This window comes from Phyllobates terribilis, unplaced genomic scaffold, assembly GCF_046119375.1.
Source record: "Phyllobates terribilis strain yellow unplaced genomic scaffold, ASM4611937v1 Scaffold_4__5_contigs__length_816908805, whole genome shotgun sequence".
Taxonomy (NCBI): domain Eukaryota; kingdom Metazoa; phylum Chordata; class Amphibia; order Anura; family Dendrobatidae; genus Phyllobates; species Phyllobates terribilis.
Genome location: NW_027362764.1, coordinates 673,765,598 through 673,773,684, shown reverse-complemented (window position 1 = coordinate 673,773,684; position 8,087 = coordinate 673,765,598).

The following is an 8,087-nucleotide window of genomic DNA, read 5'->3' as shown; positions in this document are numbered from 1 at the left end:
CACGGAGCGAAGTGCTTTTTTTCACACAAGCAAGGGCATGTGTCATTGGCAGTGTATGTCACATGTCCTTGCCCTATAAGACCAAGCCATTTTCCCCGTCGCCACCATTTTCTCACTGCTGCAGCTGCGTGTTAGACGGCACCGCTGTTGCTGTGTGCGCTATACCTTGTTAATTTCAAGCCAATTTTCGCACAAATATACAGATAGCTTGGGAGTAGGGAATAGTTGTGATTGCAGTCCTTTTAAGGACTAGGTTACAGCATTTCCTACGACTTTTATCAGGCAGGTCTGTGCTCTTAAATAGATAGGTTGTGGGAGTAAAGACTAATTGTAATTGGAGTCCTTTTCAGGACTAGGTTACATCAGTTCCTATCAGTTTTTGCCAGGCAGGTCTGTGCCAGTGCTGTGCAAGTTTTTTTCACAGCATTTGGCTGAATCTAGCAAAGCTAATCCTTTTTGGCCTATTGCAGAGTGTGTTAGTCAGTGGAGTAGCCTATCTGTGTTGCAAGATATACCACCTGTGTATAGAATACCAATTTTTTTACTGCACCTAGTGAAGTAAAATCTTTTGGGCATCTAATCTTTTGGACTATATTCTATTAGTCCATCTATACTGACCTCCATGAGGTTGCAAACTGAATCTAATTTTTTTCTGCATCTAGCTCTGAAAAAATATTTGGCCTTCTAGCAGTGTGTGGGACTTGTTCTATTAGTCCACCTATACTGACCTCCATCAGGTTGCAAACTGAATATATCTTTTTCTGCATCTACCTCTGAAAAAATATTGGGCTTCTAGCTGTGTGTGGGACTTGTTGTATTAGTCCATCTTTACTGACCTCCATCAGGTTGCAAACTGAATATATTTTTTTCTGCATCTACCTCTGAAAAAATATTGGGCTTCTAGCTGTGTGTGGGTCTTGTTCTATTAATCCATCTATACTGACCTCCATCAGGTTGCAAACTGAATATAATTTTTTTCTGCATCTAGCTCTGAAAAAATATTTGGCCTTCTAGTAGTGTGTCGGACTTTCTCTATTAGTCCATCTATACTGACCTCCATCAGGTTGCAAATTAAAAATAATTTTTATCTGCATCTACAGTACCTCTGAAAAAATATTTGGGCTTCTAGCTGTGTGTGGGACTTGTTGTATAAGTCCATCTATACTGACCTCCATTAGGTTGCAAACTGAATATAATTTTTTTCTGCATCTAGCTCAGAAAAAATATTTGGCCTTCTAGTAGTGTGTGGGACTTTCTCTGTTAGTCCATCTATACTGACCTCCATCAGGTTGCAAAACTGAATATATTTTTTTCTGCATCTAGCTCTGAAAAAATATTGGGCTTCTAGCTGTGTGTGGGTCTTGTTCTATTAATCCATCTATACTGACCTCCATCAGGTTGCAAACTGAATATAATTTTTTTCTGCATCTAGCTCTGAAAAAATATTTGGCCTTCTACTAGTGTGTCGGACTTTCTCTATTAGTCCATCTATACTGACCTCCATCAGGTTGCAAATTAAAAATAATTTTTATCTGCATCTACAGTACCTCTGAAAAAATATTTGGGCTTCCAGCTGTGTGTGGGACTTGTTGTATTAGTCCATCTATACTGACCTCCATCAGGTTGCAAACTGAATATATTTTTTTCTGCATCTACAGTACCTCTGAAAAAATATTGGACTTCTAGCTGTGTGTGGGACTTGTTGTATTAGTCCATCTATACTGACCTCCATCAGGTTGCAAACTGAATATATTTTTTTCTGCATCTACCTCTGAAAAAATATTGGGCTTCTAGCTGTGTGTGGGACTTGTTGTATTAGTCCATCTATACTGACCTCCATCAGGTTGCAAATTTAATATAATTTTTTTCTGCATCTAACCCAGCCAATAGTTTTGGCCTAATACCACAGTTTGGCCACTCAGCTCTGCTCGGTTACCATCTATTGTTTTTTTGTGCAAACAACTCCAGAGTTGTGAATTAGTTAACCACCAAAATGAGTGGAAAAAGGCCTGCTGCTGGTGGAAAGGGGAATAGGCGTGTTGGGAAGGGGAAAAAAGGTTGTGTCCGTGGGGTAGGTGTTAAAGCAACAGTAACATCTGCAGAAGAAAGACCATCTTCCAGCCAAACTAAAATGTCTACTTCTTTTAGCGGACAATGTGATAAGAACCCTTTCTTACGGCCACGCCAATCGCTACAAATTCCAGATGAGGCACAAAAACAGCAGGTGCTTCAACGGATATCAAGTGCTCCTTTAAGTGGGCTCTCCTCCACATCAACTTCAACATCACAAATACTCCAGTCCTCAAAGGTGTCACCCAAATCGCACTTGCTTCCTCACAGCTCCCAAATCTCCAGCTGCCTGTCTGAGTATGAGGTAGAACAGATGGTTGAGTCTGCAGAGCTGTTTACTCATACTATAGCCTGGGAATCAGAGGTCGACTCCAGCGCTTCTGTGAATCCAGACGAGGAAATGATCTGCACTGATGCCCAGAATCTTTATGAGTCGGATCCAGGACCAGACGCAGAAGGTTCTGACCATAATGTAGACCCTCATTCCCAAACTGTAACTCCTGTTGGTGGAGACAATGAGGAAGACGATGATAAGACTCAAATACCTGATTGGAGCGACAACTTTAGTTTTTTGTCAGGGCAGGAACAGGTTGGCTCTGAGGACGACGGGTGTGATAACGCACAGGGTGATGATGATGAGGTTGGAGATCCCACTTACTGTCAACCCACAGTCAGCCAAGAGATGAGGTCAGCAGAGGAGGTGGAGGAAGATGCTAGTGACGACGAGGTCAGGTTGCGCCTTCCTGGACAGAGACGTAGTACTGGAAGCACGTCAACAACTGCATCCTCAAACACAACTCTGCCTCTCACCACAAGTCGTGGTGGCTCTTCAGGTCGCATGGGTGCTAAGCCTTGCATAGCCTGGGCATTTTTTCAGATCGATAAAGATGACCCAACTCGTGTTATCTGTAACATTTGTCAGCAAAAGCTAAGTAGAGGCCAAAAAATACATAGTTTGAGTACTTCATGCATGAACCGGCACATGGACATGAAGCATAAGTTGCAGTGGGAAGCTCAGTGTGCTACAATGCGGCCTAGCCGGCCGGGCCAACCAACGTCTGCCATATCTTGTGCATCCGCGGCCTCTTCATCCTCTGTGACTGGGGGGACAGCAGTCACACCTGTTTTGGGGCGCAGACCTGCCACCTCTTTACCCGCAACAGCCAGCGTGATTGGCAGGTCATCATTTTCTTTGGAGGTGGGAACACCAGCTGGTGTTGAGCGCTGTCCGACATCGATAGCACCACCTTTGGATCAAGGCAACCTAACATGTCCGCCTGCATCTTCCTCACAGACCGGCAGTTTGCCGGGGACACCCTTATCAACCCCGTCTAAGCACAATAGCCAGCCCTCGGTCCCTCAGATGTGGACAAGTAAAAGACCATTTCCTCCTAGCCATGAGAAAGCTAAGAGGTTGAATTTCACCATCTGCAAGCTCTTGGCTACAGAAATGCTGCCTTTCCGCCTGGTGGACACAGAGGATTTTCGAGACCTTATGTCCGTCGCAGTGCCCCAGTACCAGATGCCCAGTCGGCACTACTTCTCAAAGAAAGGTGTGCCTGCGCTCCACCAGCATGTCGCACACAACATCACCGCTTCTTTGAGAAACTCTGTGTGTGACAGGGTGCATTTCACCACAGACACTTGGACGAGTAGGCATGGACAGGGGCGTTACATGTCGCTGACTGGGCACTGGGTAACTATGGTGACAGCAGGACAAGGGGCTGCTCTCCAAGTCTTGCCGTCCCCACGAGTTGTGCGTCAATAGTCTTTATGTCAAAGTTCCTCCACTGCTTCTGCCTCCTCAACCTCCTCTCTGTCTTCCACCTGCACCCAAAGCCTGTCTGGTCATGCCACAAGCTTTCTAACTGCGCAGAAGGGATCCTGCACACCTCCTTACTATGCTGGCAGTAGGGCTCAACGTCATCAGGCGGTTTTTACATTGAAATGTCTGGGAAATGTGAGTCACACAGCTGAGGACTTGTGGTCAGCTCTGGAGAACCAATTTCATGAATGGTTGTCTACACTGGACCTGAAACCAGGGAAGGCCGTGTGCGACAATGCTGCAAACCTGGGTGCGGCCCTTCGCCGGGGCAATGTCACACACGTGCCTTGTATGGCTCACGTGTTGAACCTGGTTGTCCAGCAATTTTTAGCCCACTATCCCAGACTAGATGGCCTTCTGCAGAGGGCACGGTCGCTGTGTGCTCACTTCCGCCGTTCGCATCCCGCAGCTCAGCGACTTACATCTCTACAGAAGTCGTTGGGCCTGCCACTTCACCGGCTAAAATGCGATGTGCCTACCCGGTGGAATTCAACTCTGCACATGTTGCAGCGACTGTGGCAGCACCGACAAGCCCTGGTGCAATACGTTCTGACGTATAGCCTGGGCCAACGAGATTCAGAGGTGGGGCAAATCACGCTGGAGGAGTGGTCTCAGATCAGGGACCTATGCACCCTTCTGCACAGTTTTGAAATGGCGACGAAGATGTTTAGTGCTGACGATGCCATTATCAGCATGACTATTCCGGTGATTTACATGCTGGAGCACATGTTAAACAGAATTCGGAGTCAGGTGGTGGCACAAGAGGAGGTGGAGGAAGTAGAGGAGGAGGAGTTGTATGCGGAAGGGCTAACATCTGCAAGGTCCAGACGGTCGGCAGCACCAAGGCGGCAGGCATGTGAGGGTGGGGGAGATGGTTTTACCAAGGCGCATGGTAGCAGCCAAACTAGTGAGGAAGGTGCAGGAGCCCAGGAAGAAGTGGAGGACGAACTGATGGAAGACTCATCAGATGAGGGAGACCTTGATCACATTTCTGTTGTGCGAGGTTGGGGGGAGAGGACAGAGGAAGGAAGCATGATTGTTACCTCGCCACCAACACAACAGGGACTTGGTGCTCCTGGATGCGCAACACACATGAGTGCCTTCTTGCTGCACTACCTGCAACATGACCCTCGAATTGTGAGAATTAGAAATAATCCTGACTACTGGGTTGCCACACTGTTAGATCCCCGGTACAAAAGTAAATTTGCAGAAATTATTCCTGCCATAGAAAGGGATGCACGCATGTAGGAGTATCAGCAGAGACTGTTGCAGAATCTTACATGTGCTTTTCCACAAAATACCAGTGGTGCACGTAGTGAATCTCACAGTTCCAACTTGCCAACCGTGGGACCGTCAAGTGTTCAGCACTCAAACCGTAACAGAACCACAGTATCTGCTGGTAACATCAATTTTGCGGAATCATTTCACCACTTTTTTAGCCCATCCTTTGCAAGGCCACAGGAGACAAGAAGTCTGACACATAGTCAACGCCTAGAGACGATGGTACAGGAGTATCTCCAAGTAAACATTGAAGCCACGACTGTGTCACTGGACCCTTGCTCTTTTTGGGCTTCCAATCTGGATAAATGGCCGGAGCTAGCCACTTACGCCTTGGAGATCTTGTCATGCCCCGCAGCCAGCGTTCTGTCTGAACGTGTGTTCAGCGCTGCTGGTGGTGTGCTGACAGATAAGCGCACGCGGCTCTCCACTGATAATGTACACAGACTCACGTTCATAAAGATGAACAAATCATGGATCCGAAACGACTTTTCTACCCCTGTGTCATCCTGGGGAGAGTAAAAGCTTGATGATTGGTTAAAATCACCCTACCAACCGTTTTAAGCTTTCAAATTACTAATCATGTTTATCTGTATCTTGACTGGAAAATAATTTGGGCTTTGTAGCAGTGTGCAGCACTGATCCTATTAGGCCATCTATAATAAGCTCCACCAGATTTAAAATTAAAAATAATTTTTAGCTGCATCTAGCCCGGAAAATAATTTTGGGGCTCCGAGATGCGCAAGACACATAAGTGCCTTCTTGCTGCACTACCTGCAGCATGACCCTCATATTGTCAGAATTCGAAGTAATCATGACTACTGGGTTGCTACACTCTTAGATCCCCCAAACTTTTCGATCAACCTTTTCATTTTAATAAAGACCAAAAAAATGGTCATTTTTGAAATTATAAGCATTAGCAGGTTGTTAGAAACTGAAATCAAACAGTTTTCAACTCAAAACTTTATTCTAGGTGATGTTACATTTTCACATAGGACCCCTTGTTCGAAAGGAGCTTCTGAACTCTCTCGTCCATTGAATTTGTCAGGTTTTGGATGGTTTCTGCTTCAATTGTTTTGCATGAGGACAGAATACCCTCCCAGAGCTGTTGCTTAGATGTGAACTGCCTCCCGCCATCATAGACACTCCTTTTAATGATGCTCCAAAGGTTCTGAATGGGGTAGAGGTCAGGGGAGCATGGGGGTCACACCATAAGTTTGTTCCCTTTTATGCCCATATCAGCCAGAGATGCAGATGTTTTATGTGCAGCATGAGATGGTGCATTATCATGCAGAAAAATGATCTTGCTGTGAAATACACGGTTCTTCTTCTTGAACCATGGCAGGAAGTGCTGTTTGAGAAAATCCACATACATTATGGAGTTCATCTTTGTAGCGCCGGCGTCCCTGCCCTCTGCTAGGCAGGGACGCTGTTCCCCTCACCTCCCTGCTCCGTGCCCGGCGTCCTCCTCCCGCTCTGCTGTCAGCGCGCGCTCCTTCCCGGCCACTGTGCTTAGGGCGCGCGCGCGCGCTCTCCCTCCCTCTTAAAGGGGCCGCGCGCGCCGTCCTAAGGAGTCCCCGGCCAATGGCCGGAGGACTTCGCCATATATAAGGCACCTCCTCCAAAATGGAGATGCCCGAGCAATGTTGTTGCACTGTTCACTACTCTGCTTCAGCCCTCAGGTCCCGTTGCCAGTTACCTGCCAGATACCTGCCAGATTCCTGCCAGCTTGCTGTCTTATTCCTGCCTGATATTCCGCTACCTGCCTGCTAGCCTGAGGTCCGACGGTCTGCCTTACAACTCCTGTCAGTCTGTCTATGGACCAGCTTGCCCGCTCACCTGGGAGCGCACTTCAGCTACCTGCCTGCTTGCCTGAGGTCCGACGGTCTGCCTTCCAACTCCTGTCAGTCTGTCTATGGACCAGCTTGCCCGCTCACCTGGGAGCGCACATCTGCTACCTGTCTGCTAGCCTACCTGGAGGCTCCGCCGTCTCGTGCTGTGACCACCTGCCTGTCCAGTGACTCCTGTCCGCTCACCTGGGAGCGCTCATCTGCTGCCTGTCCGTTAGCCTACCTGGAGGCTCTGCCGTCACGTGCTGTGACCACCCGCTTATCCAGAGACTCTCGCCCGCTCATCTGGGAGCGCTCATCTGCCGCCTGTCTGTTGGTCTTCCTGGAGGCTCCGCCGTCACATGCTGTGACCACCCGTTTATCCAGAGACTCTCACCTGCTCACCTGGGAGCTCAAGTCTACCATCAGCCGCCACAGGTCGTACCAACCCTTTACCCAGAGACTGCCCCGGTCACTTGCCGTGACCATCTGCCCGTTCTTCCAGAGACTGTCCCGGTCACTTGCCGTGACCATCTGCCCGTTCACCCAGAGACTGGCCCAGTCACTTGCCGTGATCTCCTGCCCGTTCTTCCAGAGACTGTCCTGGTCACTTGCCGTGACCATCTGCCCGTTCACCCAGAGACTGCCCCAGTCACTTGTCGTGATCTCCTGCCCGTTCTTCCAGAGACTGTCCCAGTCACCTGCTGTGACTGCCTGCCTGGTCGCCACCCGCTCCCTTACAAGGACCGCCCCCTTGTATAGTAGCTCAGAGGTTCCGCCTCCCAGACCCGTTACAGTTTGCTCGGGCCATGGAACCCGGTGGCACCCAAGCTCCCTCGCTCTCGGACCTCTGTCATGAAGTGTCCCGTCAGAGGTCCCAACAGGAGTCCATCCTGGGTCACCTGCGGAATGTCAATTCTCGCCTGGACACTCTGACTGCTCCACCAGCAACCACCGCCAGTGCCATGACTCGCAACCCGGCAGCTCCGCTGCCCACCAATACCATGGTATCCTACCCCGGACCCCGGCTTTCTGCACCTCCTCGCTTCAGAGGCGACTCCGCCCAGGCTCGGGGCTTCATTAAT